Below are 16,221 nucleotides of genomic sequence, written 5' to 3'. Positions count from 1 at the left end.
ATCCCAAAACGATTGTATTAGAAATATGTTGAATAGCTGGTGTGACACTAGTCTCTGGGAGTAACTCAACATTAAATCCTATCAGATGAACCAAAGCTTCTTTCTGAAAGTGCCATGAAAGAAACGTTTTGATTTGACACCGTGTTTCTTCCCTGTCGGGCCTACTGGGAAACGGATGTAGGCCTGTAACTGACATCAGAGAAGTGGTGTGGGTGTTGTGGTGTGAACTTGTGTTCACAGTCTTTAGCGTTTGCCACTAGAATGTGATTTATGCTACAACCTATATGATGCTGGTAAATGGACGATGGGGTTTACAGGCTATGTGATAACTGACATCTACAGCAGGAAGTAGGGCTCAGATTCCGGTAACTGTACATTTATCTAGGCTTGCCTTTTTTATTTCTGCATGGTTTTATTAAATGACTGAAACATGTGTGGTTTTATAGTCTGGATAGGGTATCATATTGAAGATGTACAGCGCCAAACCTTCTGAAGATCTATTTAAGGGTGCGTCACAAATGGCACACTAGTCCCTTTCTAGTGCATTAAACAAGTAATCAGGGTGCCATTTGGGACTCAGAGTATGAAAGCCTAAACCAAGAGAGCAATAAACCTCATTCCTGTTTTATTTAAAAAATATATATTTTTAAATCAATTTATTCAGGTGATCAGCTGTTAGTTTGAATGTAAACTAAACTGTAACCGGTCATGGGACTTCTCTTCTAGGTAAGGAGAGAGATGGAAATTATTATTTGTGTGGGGGGGGGGGGGAACTCTTGAGTGGAAGAACCATGTCATTCCACCTCTCAAGTTACAGAGGGAGTTTGCTTCATTCTGTCAAGAAAACTGACGTAGAGGTCCTTCAGGGCTTTGTGGAAACAGATGTGTTAGTTTGACAGATCACTGTGTAGAGGATTGAATGTAAGAGAATGAAAGCGCCTGTCAGTGTAAATCCTGTTACCGTGTCCTGATTTCACTCTGAACATGCTGTTAAAACAGAACACAGACCTGGGGCCTTTCCGTCTTACAGCTCTGTGTGTGTGTGTATGCCACAGTGTGTGTGTATGCCACAGTGTGTGTGTGTGTGTGTGTGCCACAGTGTGTGTGTAGTCCAGTGTTTCCCAAATTCCAGGGGACCCCAAGGGGTGTGTATTTTGGTTGTTGCCATGGCACTACACAGTTGATTCTAATAATCTAAGCTTGATTAGTTGGTTATTTGAATCAACTGTGAAGGGCCAAACCCCCGGGGGGGGGGGTTACTCCATCTATTATACACTGGGAACTTGATTTATTTGTAGAATTTTTGTAATTTATATCAAAAGTGTATTTGTATAAATTAACTAACAATGAGATTATTTTTAACTATGCTAAATAAAGTTCTTATAGTTAAATAGTGATGTGTTATTTCCTGTGTGACGTTCTCTGCTTCTGCAGATGGTGAGCTTGTGGGTGACAAAACACATCACGGAAAGACAGACAACACAACATAAAGAGAGACCTAAGACGACAACATAGCAAGGCAACACAGCATGGGGCGGCAGGTAGCCTAGTGGTTAGAGCGTTGGACTAGTATGACACGGTAGACCTAGAACACAGCTGTAAGCACCAGGTCATGACACGGTAGACCTAGAACACAGCTCTAAGCACCAGGTCATGACACGGTAGACCTAGAACACAGCTGTAAGCACCAGGTCATGACACGGTAGACCTAGAACACAGCTGTAAGCACCAGGTCATGACAGTAGACCTAGAACACAGCTGTAAGCACCAGGTCATGACACGGTAGACCTAGAACACAGCTGTAAGCACCAGGTCATGACACGGTAGACCTAGAACACAGCTCTAAGCACCAGGTCATGACACGGTAGACCTAGAACACAGCTGTAAGCACCAGGTCATGACACGGTAGACCTAGAACACAGCTGTAAGCACCAGGTCATGACAGTAGACCTAGAACACAGCTCTAAGCACCAGGTCATGACACGGTTGACCTAGAACACAGCTGTAAGCACCAGGTCATGACACGGTAGACCTAGAACACAGCTCTAAGCACCAGGTCATGACACGGTAGACCTAGAACACAGCTGTAAGCACCAGGTCATGACAGTAGACCTAGAACACAGCTCTAAGCACCAGGTCATGACACGGTAGACCTAGAACACAGCTCTAAGCACCAGGTCATGACACGGTAGACCTAGAACACAGCTGTAAGCACCAGGTCATGACACGGTAGACCTAGAACACAGCTGTAAGCACCAGGTCATGACACGGTAGACCTAGAACACAGCTGTAAGCACCAGGTCATGACACGGTAGACCTAGAACACAGCTCTAAGCACCAGGTCATGACACGGTATACCTAGAACACCGCTGTAAGCACCAGGTCATGACAGTAGACCTAGAACACAGCTCTAAGCACCAGGTCATGACACGGTAGACCTAGAACACAGCTGTAAGCACCAGGTCATGACACGGTAGACCTAGAACACCGCTCTAAGCACCAGGTCATGACACGGTAGACCTAGAACACCGCTCTAAGCACCAGGTCATGACACGGTAGACCTAGAACACAGCTGTAAGCACCAGGTCATGACACGGTAGACCTAGAACACAGCTCTAAGCACCAGGTCATGACAGTAGACCTAGAACACAGCTCTAAGCACCAGGTCATGACACGGTAGACCTAGAACACAGCTCTAAGCACCAGGTCATGACAGTAGACCTAGAACACAGCTCTAAGCACCAGGTCATGACACGGTATACCTAGAACACAGCTCTAAGCACCAGGTCATGACACGGTAGACCTAGAACACAGCTGTAAGCACCAGGTCATGACACGGTAGACCTAGAACACAGCTCTAAGCACCAGGTCATGACAGTAGACCTAGAACACAGCTCTAAGCACCAGGTCATGACACGGTATACCCAGAACACAGCTCTAAGCACCAGGTCATGACATGGTAGACCTAGAACACAGCTGTAAGCACCATGTCATGACAGTAGACCTAGAACACAGCTCTAAGCACCAGGTCATGACACGGTAGACCTAGAACACAGCTCTAAGCACCAGGTCATGACAGTAGACCTAGAACACAGCTCTAAGCACCAGGTCATGACACGGTATACCTAGAACACAGCTCTAAGCACCAGGTCATGACACGGTAGACCTAGAACACAGCTGTAAGCACCAGGTCATGACACGGTATACCTAGAACACAGCTCTAAGCACCAGGTCATGACACGGTAGACCTAGAACACAGCTGTAAGCACCAGGTCATGACACGGTAGACCTAGAACACAGCTGTAAGCACCAGGTCATGACAGTAGACCTAGAACACAGCTCTAAGCACCAGGTCATGACACGGTAGACCTAGAACACAGCTCTAAGCACCAGGTCATGACACGGTAGACCTAGAACACAGCTCTAAGCACCAGGTCATGACAGTAGACCTAGAACACAGCTGTAAGCACCAGGTCCCAAGTGGCTACATGTACTGTATGTATTCAGCCCCTTTTAAAAGATACATTGAAGGCTACCGTGGCATATTTATCAGCACAGACTTTGATGGAAATAACAATTTGCAGTACTAAAATACATATCTCTATATATATTTATATTTTGTAGTTCGTATTGAATACATAACCATTCTTCAACACCAGATGGCGACAAAGCCCCTCTGTTTTATTCCACATTCCCAGATTGACTCTCTTCCCTGGTTTACACACTGGTGTTACAAAACCTTCTACATTCAGGGGTGACGTCCCAAATGGCATTCTATTCTCGTTATAGTCCACTACCTTTGACCGGGACCCGCATAGGGCTCTGTTGAAAAGCAGTGCACTACAAGCAATAGGGCTCTGTTCAAAAGCAGTGCACTACAGGCAATAGGGCTCTGGTCAAAGGTAGTGCACTATATAGGGAATAGTGCCATTTGGGACACAGGCTCAGAGTTAAAGTTCCACCCTCGTCTCCTCTTCTCTCTGAGTCATCCTTCAACTCAGCAGACACCTACAACTTCCATCCATTCTTCCTGCTCTAGAATATCGAAGTGTTGCTAACTCTGAAAAATGTCTGTGACCTTCGTGGGCGTTGTCTCTAACCACATGATAGATGTGTTGAACTTCACCAGCAAACTTTACGCTTATTCTCTGTCCTGAAATGTTTTATTCTGTTCATGTTTGAGTTTTATTCAAGAGGTTGACATTGTTGGCGCAGAATAGTAATAAAGGCCTATTTCATATTTAGTAGATACAATATGGACATAAAACTGCTTAGCCGACATACCAGACATTAGAGCTGTGGCGATGAACCGGAAATGATCAACAATGACCATACCAATCACTTATCGCAGGAATTTTGCTCCATATCGTTCATTTGGATAAGTAGCCTATACCAGACAAATGTGAAGTTTGAAATGAAATGTTTGCTAATATGGGAGAATGTTAATGGGACACTTGATGGCTTCAACCATCAGAATAGTAGCAGTAGCAGTAGTGGTGGTAGTAGTAATAATAGTAATAGTAGTATTAGTAGTAATAGTCGAATAGTTTAAAGGATTATTTTAAACTGTGGTTCACATTTATATGATTAACTTATGGTTCTATTGATCATTATTGGATAATTTTAGACAATTTATCGCAATATGTATTTTGGTTGATATCGCCCAGCTCTACAAGACTAACTAGATGTAATTGATTAAGACCAATGTCTTGATCGATCACCAACCCAGCTGAAATCAGGGAGGTTTGAAGTCTGGACCACCTTCGTCTATAGGACTACAAACATGCATGCATTAAAGTTACTCTGGTGCAGAGCTGAGGACAGCTAAGTTACTCTGGTGCAGAGCTGAGGACAGCTAAGTTACTCTGGTGCAGAGCTGAGGACAGCTAAGTTACTCTGGTGCAGAGCTGAGGACAGCTAAGTTACTCTGATGCAGAGCTGAGCACAGCTAAGTTACTCTGGTGCAGAGCACAGCTAAGTTACTCTGATGTAGAGCTGAGGACAGCTAAGTTACTCTGGTGCAGAGCACAGCTAAGTTACTCTGATGTAGAGCTGAGGACAGCTAAGTTACTCTGGTGCAGAGCACAGCTAAGTTACTCTGATGTAGAGCTGAGGACAGCTCAATTACTCTGGTGCAGAGCTGAGCACAGCTAAGTTACTCTGATGCATTGCTGAGCACAGCTAAGTTACTCTGGTGCAGAGCTGAGCACAGCTAAGTTACTCTGATGCAGTGCTGAGCACAGCTAAGTTACTCTGATGCAGAGCTGAGCACAGCTAAGTTACTCTGGTGCTGAGGACAGCTAAGTTACTCTGATGCAGTGCTGAGCACAGCTAAGTTACTCTGATGCAGAGCTGAGCACAGCTAAGTTACTCTGATGCTGAGCTGAGCACAGCTAGGTTACTCTGGTGCAGAGCTGAGGACAGCTACGTTACTCTGGTGCAGAGCTGAGGACAGCTAAGTTACTCTGGTGCAGAGCTGAGGACAGCTAAGTTACTCTGGTGCAGAGCTGAGGACAGCTAAGTTACTCTGGTGCTGAGGACAGCTAAGTTACTCTGGTGCAGAGCTGAGGACAGCTAAGTTACTCTGGTGCAGAGCTGAGGACAGCTAAGTTACTCTGGTGCAGAGCTGAGGACAGCTAAGTTACTCTGGTGCAGAGCTGAGGACAGCTAAGTTACTCTGGTGCAGAGCTGAGGACAGCTAAGTTACTCTGGTGCAGAGCTGAGGACAGCTAAGTTACTCTGGTGCAGAGCTGAGGACAGCTAAGTTACTCTGGTGCAGAGCTGAGGACAGCTAAGTTACTCTGGTGCAGAGCTGAGGACAGCTAAGTTACTCTGGTGCAGAGCTGAGGACAGCTAAGTTACTCTGGTGCAGAGCTGAGGACAGCTAAGTTACTCTGGTGCAGAGTGGAGGACAGCTAAGTTACTCTGGTGTAGAGCTGAGGACAGCTAAGTTACTCTGATGTAGAGCTGAGGACAGCTAAGTTACTCTGGTGCAGAGCTGAGCACAGCTAAGTTACTCTGGTGCAGAGTGGAGGACAGCTAAGTTACTCTGATGCAGAGCTGAGGACAGCTAAGTTACTCTGATGCAGAGTGGAGGACAGCTAAGTTACTCTGATGCAGAGCTGAGGACAGCTAAGTTACTCTGGTGCAGAGCTGAGCACAGCTAAGTTACTCTGGTGCAGAGTGGAGGACAGCTAAGTTACTCTGATGCAGAGCTGAGCACAGCTAAGTTACTCTGGTGCAGAGCTGAGCACAGCTAAGTTACTCTGGTGCTGAGGACAGCTAAGTTACTCTGGTGCTGAGGACAGCTAAGTTACTCTGATGCAGAGCTGAGGACAGCTAAGTTACTCTGGTGCAGAGTGGAGGACAGCTAAGTTACTCTGATGCAGAGCTGAGGACAGCTAAGTTACTCTGGTGCAGAGCTGAGCACAGCTAAGTTACTCTGGTGCTGAGGACAGCTAAGTTACTCTGATGCAGAGCTGAGCACAGCTAAGTTACTCTGGTGCAGAGCTGAGCACAGCTAAGTTACTCTGGTGCTGAGGACAGCTAAGTTACTCTGGTGCTGAGGACAGCTAAGTTACTCTGATGCAGAGCTGAGGACAGCTAAGTTACTCTGGTGCAGAGTGGAGGACAGCTAAGTTACTCTGATGCAGAGCTGAGGACAGCTAAGTTACTCTGGTGCAGAGCTGAGGACAGCTAAGTTACTCTGGTGCAGAGTGGAGGACAGCTAAGTTACTCTGGTGTAGAGCTGAGGACAGCTAAGTTACTCTGATGTAGAGCTGAGGACAGCTAAGTTACTCTGGTGCAGAGCTGAGCACAGCTAAGTTACTCTGGTGCAGAGTGGAGGACAGCTAAGTTACTCTGATGCAGAGCTGAGGACAGCTAAGTTACTCTGATGCAGAGTGGAGGACAGCTAAGTTACTCTGATGCAGAGCTGAGGACAGCTAAGTTACTCTGGTGCAGAGCTGAGCACAGCTAAGTTACTCTGGTGCAGAGTGGAGGACAGCTAAGTTACTCTGATGCAGAGCTGAGCACAGCTAAGTTACTCTGGTGCAGAGCTGAGCACAGCTAAGTTACTCTGGTGCTGAGGACAGCTAAGTTACTCTGGTGCTGAGGACAGCTAAGTTACTCTGATGCAGAGCTGAGGACAGCTAAGTTACTCTGGTGCAGAGTGGAGGACAGCTAAGTTACTCTGATGCAGAGCTGAGGACAGCTAAGTTACTCTGGTGCAGAGCTGAGCACAGCTAAGTTACTCTGGTGCTGAGGACAGCTAAGTTACTCTGATGCAGAGCTGAGCACAGCTAAGTTACTCTGGTGCAGAGCTGAGCACAGCTAAGTTACTCTGGTGCTGAGGACAGCTAAGTTACTCTGGTGCTGAGGACAGCTAAGTTACTCTGATGCAGAGCTGAGGACAGCTAAGTTACTCTGGTGCAGAGTGGAGGACAGCTAAGTTACTCTGATGCAGAGCTGAGGACAGCTAAGTTACTCTGGTGCAGAGCTGAGGACAGCTAAGTTACTCTGGTGCAGAGCTGAGGAAAGCTAAGTTACTCTGGTGCAGAGCTGAGGACAGCTAAGTTACTCTGATGCAGAGCTGAGAATAGCTAAGTTACTCTGATGTAGAGCTGAGGACAGCTAAGTTACTCTGGTGCAGAGCTGAGAATAGCTAAGTTACTCTGATGTAGAGCTGAGGACAGCTAAGTTACTCTGGTGCAGAGCTGAGAATAGCTAAGTTACTCTGATGTAGAGCTGAGGACAGCTAAGTTACTCTGATGTAGAGCTGAGCACAGCTAAGTTACTCTGGTGCAGAGCTGAGGACAGCTAAGTTACTCTGATGCAGAGTGGAAGACATCCACTGTAAAGCCTGGATAGAGAACTGAGGAGAGGAGAAGATATACCAAGGTCTTTACACAATACACACAGAATATTTCCATGACAGATTTCTCTTCCTTACTCCCTCACTCTGTCTTTCTCCCTCTAACGTTCATTTCCCTACAGTTCCATTAAAGAGCTAGGCCTATGTAACTGTGCTGCAAACAGTATCGCTTCCTCCACTCCCTGTCGGTACCATGGCTTAAACTAGTGACCCTCTGCTGGCCAACACACGTGACCGTCGGCTTGAAAACAGACTGAGCAGCGGACCAGTCAAAAGATCTGAATCTAGGGGCCAACTGGCTGAGGTTGTCCAGTACGATCTCAATCTGTTACACCTACACATATTAACCATGGTCTGTCTCAGAGTTCAGATACATCTCCCCCATCTCTGTCTCAGCTCTGTGGGATGTTCACTGTGTCTCTCAGCTCTGTGGGATGTTCACTGTGTCTCTCAGCTCTGTGGGATGTTCACTGTGTCTCTCAGCTCTGTGGGATGTTCACTGTGTCTCTCAGCTCTGTAGCATGTTCACTGTGTCTCTCAGCTCTGTGGGATGTTCACTGTGTCTCTCAGCTCTGTGGGATGTTCACTGTGTCTCTCAGCTCTGTGGGATGTTCACTGTGTCTCTCAGCTCTGTGGGAGGTTAGCTGTATCTCTCAGCTCTGTGGGAGGTTAGCTGTATCTCTCAGCTCTGTGGGAGGTTAGCTGTATCTATCAGCTCTGTGGGAGGTTAGCTGTATCTCTCAGCTCTGTGGGAGGTTAGCTGTACCTCTCAGCTCTGTGGGAGGTTAGCTGTATCTCTCAGCTCTGTGGGAGGTTAGCTGTATCTATCAGCTCTGTGGGAGGTTAGCTGTATCTCTCAGCTCTGTGGGAGGTTAGCTGTACCTCTCAGCTCTGTGGGAGGTTAGCTGTATCTCTCAGCTCTGTGGGAGGTTAGCTGTATCTATCAGCTCTGTGGGAGGTTAGCTGTATCTATCAGCTCTGTGGGAGGTTAGCTGTATCTATCAGCTCTGTGGGAGGTTAGCTGTATCTCTCAGCTCTGTGGGAGGTTAGCTGTATCTATCAGCTCTGTGGGAGGTTAGCTGTATCTCTCAGCTCTGTGGGAGGTTAGCTGTATCTCTCAGCTCTGTGGGAGGTTAGCTGTACCTCTCAGCTCTGTGGGAGGTTAGCTGTACCTCTCAGCTCTGTGGGAGGTTATCTGTATCTATCAGCTCGGTGGGAGGTTAGCTGTATCTATCAGCTCTATGGGAGGTTAGCTGTATCTATCAGCTCTGTGGGAGGTTAGCTGTATCTCTCAGCTCTGTGGGAGGTTAGCTGTATCTCTCAGCTCTGTGGGAGATTAGCTGTATCTCTCAGCTCGGTGGGAGGTTAGCTGTATCTCTCAGCTCTGTGGGAGGTTAGCTGTATCTATCAGCTCTGTGGGAGGTTAGCTGTATCTATCAGCTCTGTGGGAGGTTAGCTGTATCTCTCAGCTCTGTGGGAGGTTAACTGTATCTATCAGCTCTGTGGGAGGTTAGCTGTATCTATCAGCTCTGTGGGAGATTAGCTGTATCTCTCAGCTCTGTGGGAGGTTAGCTGTATCTATCAGCTCTGTGGGAGGTTAGCTGTATCTATCAGCTCTGTGGGAGGTTAGCTGTATCTCTCAGCTCTGTGGAAGGTTAGCTGTATCTCTCAGCTCTGTGGGAGGTTAGCTGTACCTCTCAGCTCTGTGGGAGGTTAGCTGTACCTCTCAGCTCTGTGGGAGGTTATCTGTATCTATCAGCTCGGTGGGAGGTTAGCTGTATCTATCAGCTCTATGGGAGGTTAGCTGTATCTATCAGCTCTGTGGGAGGTTAGCTGTATCTCTCAGCTCTGTGGGAGGTTAGCTGTATCCCTCAGCTCTGTGGGAGATTAGCTGTATCTCTCAGCTCTGTGGGAGGTTAGCTGTATCTCTCAGCTCTGTGGGAGGTTAGCTGTATCTCTCAGCTCTGTGGGAGATTAGCTGTATCTATCAGCTCTGTGGGAGGTTAGCTGTATCTATCAGCTCTGTGGGAGGTTAGCTGTATCTATCAGCTCTGTGGGAGGTTAGCTGTATCTCTCAGCTCTGTGGGAGGTTAACTGTATCTATCAGCTCTGTGGGAGGTTAGCTGTATCTATCAGCTCTGTGGGAGGTTAGCTGTATCTCTCAGCTCTGTGGGAGGTTAGCTGTATCTCTCAGCTCTGTGGGAGGTTAGCTGTATCTCTCAGCTCTGTGGGAGATTAGCTGTATCTATCAGCTCTGTGGGAGGTTAGCTGTATCTATCAGCTCTGTGGGAGGTTAGCTGTATCTATCAGCTCTGTGGGAGGTTAGCTGTATCTCTCAGCTCTGTGGGAGGTTAGCTGTATCTCTCAGCTCTGTGGGAGGTTAGCTGTATCTATCAGCTCTGTGGGAGGTTAGCTGTATCTCTCAGCTCTGTGGGAGGTTAGCTGTATCTATCAGCTCTGTGGGAGGTTAGCTGTATCTCTCAGCTCTGTGGGAGGTTAGCTGTATCTATCAGCTCTGTGGGAGGTTAGCTGTATCTCTCTTTTCTCTGTGGGAGGTTAGCTGTATCTCTCAGCTCTGTGGGAGGTTAACTGTATCTATCAGCTCTGTGGGAGGTTAGCTGTATCTATCAGCTCTGTGGGAGGTTAGCTGTATCTCTCAGCTCTGTGGGAGGTTAGCTGTATCTCTCAGCTCTGTGGGAGGTTAGCTGTATCTCTCAGCTCTGTGGGAGATTAGCTGTATCTATCAGCTCTGTGGGAGGTTAGCTGTATCTATCAGCTCTGTGGGAGGTTAGCTGTATCTATCAGCTCTGTGGGAGGTTAGCTGTATCTCTCTTTTCTCTGTTTATCTGTTTATCTGTTTATCTTCCTCCTGCGGAACATGTGATTATCAGTGTAACCTAGCAGCAGATGCCCGTGTGTGTGTGTGTGTGTGTGTGTGTGTGTGTGTGTGTGTGTGTGTGTGTGTGTGTGTGTGTGTGTGTGTGTGTGTGTGTGTGTGTGTGTGTGTGTGTGTGTGTGTGTGTGTGTGTGTGTGTGTGTGTGAGTCATCAGTGTGGGAGGAGAGGCCTCTGCTAAGACCTTGATGTGGGCTCTGCCCTCCCTCTCTCCATACATTTGTTTGATACTGTACTGGTTAGGGGTAGAGGTTGGACAGCTGTGGGCTCCAGTCAGGAACAAGGAGATTTCTTATTTTCTTCAGAGAGAAATAAAGAAGAAGAGGCCTTGAACTTAGACACCCTGCAGCAGAGAATGTGAGACTGAGGCCCAAATGGCACCCGTTTCCCTACATAGTACACTACTTTTTACCAGGGCCACTAGGGTAAGGTATAGGTTTCCATTTGGGATACGAAGAAAGTCATGGCTCTGCATTCAAATCAAGAAGTGAAGAAAGAGAGAAAGAGGTAGATGGAATCAAAGCCACAGATGGAGGCTTTATGGCTGTGTGTTCACAGAAAGACAGACTTTTAATATAAACAGTGAAGTAGAGAGAATTGATATAGAGACAGGAGTTACTGTGTAGAGTAAAGGAAAGGGATTGATATCAGAGAGGAGTTAATGTACATATGAAAGGGATTGATAGGAGTTACTGTATAGAGGAAAGGGATTGATATGAGAGATATGACTTCAACAAAATGGCGCCGGAGGAGATGGCCGCCGTTTTACGGTCTCCTAACCAATTGTGTTGTTATGTGTTTTTTTTCACGATATTTGTAAATTATTTTGTACATAATGTTTCTGCAACCGTATCTTACGGCAGAAAAGAGCTTCTAGATATCAGGACAGCGATCACTCACCTCGGATTAGACAAAGTTTATTTTCAACAACAACAAAAATAGCAGCAAACAGGACTCACACGATATTCTCCAAACACCCCGCAGGGCAGACATCCCAATTATTCGCAAAAGGAAGCGACGCAGAGGACGAAGAGCCGGATGCCTCGTCCGGACCCGTAGAAGGCAACTAGGAAAGCTGCCGTTACCGTCAATATTACTCGCCAACGTGCCACATCATTGGACAATAAATTAGACGAGGTACGATCACAAAAACTGTAATATCCTATGTTTCACGGAATCGTGGCTGAATGACGACATGGATATTCAGCTAGCGGGATATACGCTGCACCGGCAGGATAGAACAGCACACTCCGGTAAGACGAGGGGGGGGCGGTCTGTGCATATTTGTAAACAACAGCTGGTGCACGAAATCTAAGGAAGTCTCTAGATTTTGCTCGCCTGAAGTAGAGTATATTGTGATAAATTGCAGGCCACACTACTTGCCTAGAGAGTTCTCAGCTATACATTTCGTGGCTGTTTATTTACCACCACAGACAGATGCTGGCACTAAGACCGCACTCAGTCAGCTGTATAAGGAAATAAGCAAACAGGAAACCACTCACCACTCACCCAGCTCCTAGTGGCCGGAGACTTTAATGCAGGCAAACTTAAATCAGTTCTACCAAATCTCTATCAACATGTTAAATGTGCAACCAGAGGGAAAAAAATTCTAGACAACCTCTACTCCACACACAGAAACGCGTACAAAGCTCTCCCTCGCCCTCCATTTGGTAAATCCAACCACAACTCCATCCTCCTGATTCCTGCTTACAAGCAAAAATTAAAGCAGGAAGCACCTGTGACTCGGTCTATACAAAAATGGTCAGATGAAGCAGATGCTAAACTACAGGACTGTTTTGCTATCACAGACTGGAACATGTTCCGGGATTCTTCCGATGACATTGAGGAATACACCACATTGGTAGTATTGTGCCAATGACTGGAACGAACTACAATAATCTCTGAAGCTGGAAACACTTATCTCCCTCACTAGCTTTAAGCACCAGCTGTCAGAGCAGCTCACAGATTACTGCACCTGTACATAGCCCATCTATAATTTAGCCCAAACAACTACCTCTTCCCCTACTGTATTTATTTATTTAGCTCCTTTGCACCCCATTCTTTCTATTTCTACTTTGCACATTCTTCCACTGCAAATCTACCATTCCAGTGTTTTACTTGCTATATTGTATTTACCTCGCCACCATGGCCTTTTTTTGCCTTTACCTCCCTTATCTCACCTCATTTGCTTACATTGTATATAGACTTATTTTTCTACTGCATTATTGACTGTATGTTTGTTTTACTCCATGTGTAACTCTGTGTTGTTGTATGTGTCGAACTGCTTTGCTTTATCTTGGCCAGGTCGCAATTGTAAATGAGAACTTGTTCTCAACTTGCCTACCTGGTTAAATGAATAAAAATTAAGCCCCTGCCATGTATATCTCACTAGGTCAGGGTATTTAAGTCTCCATATATCCACTAATTCCATTATATCCATGACATTCATGATTTCCTTAAGGGCCTGAGGGTGATAGTTTGTATTGTGATTTCCTTTACGGTCCATAGAGGTATAGTTGAAGTCGGAAGTTTACATACACTTAGGTTGGAGTCATTAAAACTTGTTTTTCAACCACTCCACAAATTTCTTGTTAACAAACTATAGTTTTGGCAAGTCGGTTAGGACATCTACTTTGTGCATGACACAAGTAATTTTTCCAACAATTGTTTACAGACAGATTATTTCACTTATTATTCACTGTATCACAATTCCAGTGTGTCAGAAGTTAACATACACTAAGTTGACTGTGCCTTTAAACAGCTTGGAAAATTCCAGAAAATGATGACATGGCTTTAGAAGCTTCTGATAGGCTAATTGACATAATTTGAGTCAAGGTGTACCTGTGGATGTATTTCAAGGCCTACCTTCAAACTCAGTGCCTCTTTGCTTGACATCATGGGAAAATCAAAAGAAATCAGCCAAGACCTCAGAAAAAGAATTGTAGACCTCCACAAGTCTGGTTCAGCCTTGGGAGCAATTTCCAAATGCCTGAAGGTACTACGTTCATCTGTACAAACAGTAGTACGCAAGTATAAACACCATGGGACCACGCAGCCGTCATACCTCTCAGGTAGTTCTGTCTCCTGGAGATGAATGTACTTTGGTGCGAAAAGTGCAAATCAATCCCAGAACAACAGCAAAGGATGTTGTGAAGATGCTGGAGGAAACAGGTACAACAGTATCTATATCCACAGTAAAACGAGTCCTATATGGACATAACCTGAAAGGCCGCTCAGCAAGGAAGAAGCCACTGTTCCAAAACCACCATAAAAAAAAGCCAGACTACGTTTTGCAATTGCACATGGGGACAAAGATCGTACTTTTTGGAGAAATGTCCTCTGGTCTGATGAAACAAAAATAGAACTGTTTGGCCATAATGACCATCGTTATGTTTGGAGGAAAAAGGGGGAGGCTTGCAAGCCGAAGAACATCATCCCAACCGTGAAGCATGAGGGTGGCAGCATCATGTTGTGGGGGTGCTTTGCTGCAGGAGGGACTAGTGCACTTCACAAAATAGATGGCATCATGAGGGAGGAAAATTATGTGGATATATTGAAGCAACATCTCAAGACATCAGTCAGGAAGTTAAAGCTTGGTCGCAAATGGGTCTTCCAAATGGACAATGACCCCAAGCATACTTCCAAAGTTGTGGCAAGATGGCTTAAGGACAACAAAGTCAAGGTATTGGAGTGGCCACCACAAAGCCATGACCTCAATCCCATAGAAAATTTGTGGGCATAACTGAAAAAGTGTGTGCGAGCAAGGAGGCCTACAAACCTGACTCAGTTACACCAGCTCTGTCAGGAGGAATGGGCCAAAATCCACCCAACTTATTGTGGGAGGCTTGTGGAAGGCTACCCGAAACGTTTGACCCAAGTTAAACAATTTAAAGGCAATGCTACCAAATACTAATTGAGTGTATGTAAACTTCTGAACCACTGGGAATGTGATGAAAGAAATGAAAGCTGAAATAAATAATCCTCTCTACTATTATTCTGACATTTCACATTCTTATAATAAAGTGGTGATCCTAACGGACCTAAAACAGGAATTCTTACTAGGATTAAATGTCAGGAATTGTGAAAAACTGAGTTTAAATGTATTTGGCTAAGGTGTATGTAAACTTCTGACTTCAACTGTATTTAAAATCTTATTAAAATCTCCCACCATAATAATAGTCTAGTGTTGCTTGTAGAGTTGATAAATTCTTATATATATTTTCAAAGAAGCTTGGATCATCATTATTTGAACCGTATAGGTTAATAAGCCATATCTGTTTATTGTCCAATTGAAGATAGATAGAAAAGCTATATAGTTTCATTATTTGCCCCTATGAGAACTTTATCATTTTTAGAATAGCCATGGAGTATTCTTTGTGTCTCTGAACAACTGGTAATCAATATACAGTTTATCGACTACGAGAGCTACGCGTTTCCCTTTCAATCTATTTTCCTTGAGAGTTGGACACAGAACTTGGCGCCGTTCTGCAATTTCCTTCGGAAACTGGTCATTCATGCCTGTTTTCATGCCAGCAAGTCTTTTTTTGAGAGACAGGAGTTACTGTCCAGAGGAAAGGGATTGATAGAGAGATAGGAGTTACTGTACAGAGGAAAGGAGAGGGGTTGATAGAGAGACAGGAGTTACTGTACAGAGGAAAGGGATTGATAGAGAGACAGGAGTTACTGTACAGAGGAAAGGAGAGGGGTTGATAGAGAGACAGGAGTTACTGTACAGAGGAAAGGGATTGATAGAGAGACAGGAGTTACTGTACAGAGGAAAGAGATTGATAGAGAGACAGGAGTTACTGTACAGAGGAAAGGGATTGATATGGAGACAGGAGTTACTGTATAGAGGAAAGGAGAGGGATTGATAGAGACGGTGTGCATACATATACGCTTACGTGCATGCATATGCATTTGTGTGTGTGTGTGTGTGTGTGTGTGTGTGTGTGTGTGTGGGGGGGGGGGGGGGGCGCAGGTTTTAAATGACATGTTTATTGTCACATTAAGGTTGCATTAGCATTCTAGACAGCGCTGTGAGCGGAGTAGAACCCAAATGGAAATCCCTCTGGGAACATGGAGTTAGTGGGCAGCTGGAGGAGATTGGAGAGGAGAGGAGAGGGGAAGGGAGAGGAGGAGAGGAGGAGAGGAGAGGAGGTGAGGGGAGAGGAGGAGGGGAGAGGGGAAGGGAGGGGAGAGGAGGAGAGGAGGGGAGAGGAAGTGAGGGGAAGGGAGAGGAGAGTGGAAGAGGGAGGAGAGGAGGGGAAGGGAGAGGAGGAGGGGAGAGGAGGAGAGGAAGGGAGAGGAGAGGAGAGGAGGAGAGGAGGGGAGAGGAGAGGGGAAGGGAGGAGAGGAGGTGAGGGGAAGGGAGAGGAGGAGGGGAGAGGAGGGGAGGAGAGGAGGGGAGAGGAGAGGGGAAGGGAGAGGAGGAGAGGAAGTGAGGGGAAGGGAGAG

The 16,221-nt window shown here is 45.9% G+C and overlaps 1 protein-coding gene across 3 annotated transcripts in view; it reads left to right on the top strand.

Annotated features, from left to right (window-relative positions):
- LOC139581696 (rho-related GTP-binding protein RhoG-like) overlaps nucleotides 1-1,391 on the top strand; it is an 8,412-nt gene extending 7,021 nt beyond the window's left edge. For all 3 annotated transcript variants that reach the window (XM_071411725.1, XM_071411727.1, XM_071411726.1), the window contains exon 3: nucleotides 1-1,391. This exon is cut by the window's left edge and continues 1,392 nt beyond it. The gene's annotated coding sequence lies outside the window, so the exon portion shown is untranslated.
- The last annotated feature ends 14,830 nt before the right edge of the window (nucleotides 1,392-16,221 follow it).

This window comes from Salvelinus alpinus, chromosome 7 (assembly GCF_045679555.1).
Source record: "Salvelinus alpinus chromosome 7, SLU_Salpinus.1, whole genome shotgun sequence".
Taxonomy (NCBI): domain Eukaryota; kingdom Metazoa; phylum Chordata; class Actinopteri; order Salmoniformes; family Salmonidae; genus Salvelinus; species Salvelinus alpinus.
The sequence above is the reverse complement of the archived record's forward strand: the minus strand, read 5'-3'. Positions and strand labels throughout refer to the sequence as shown.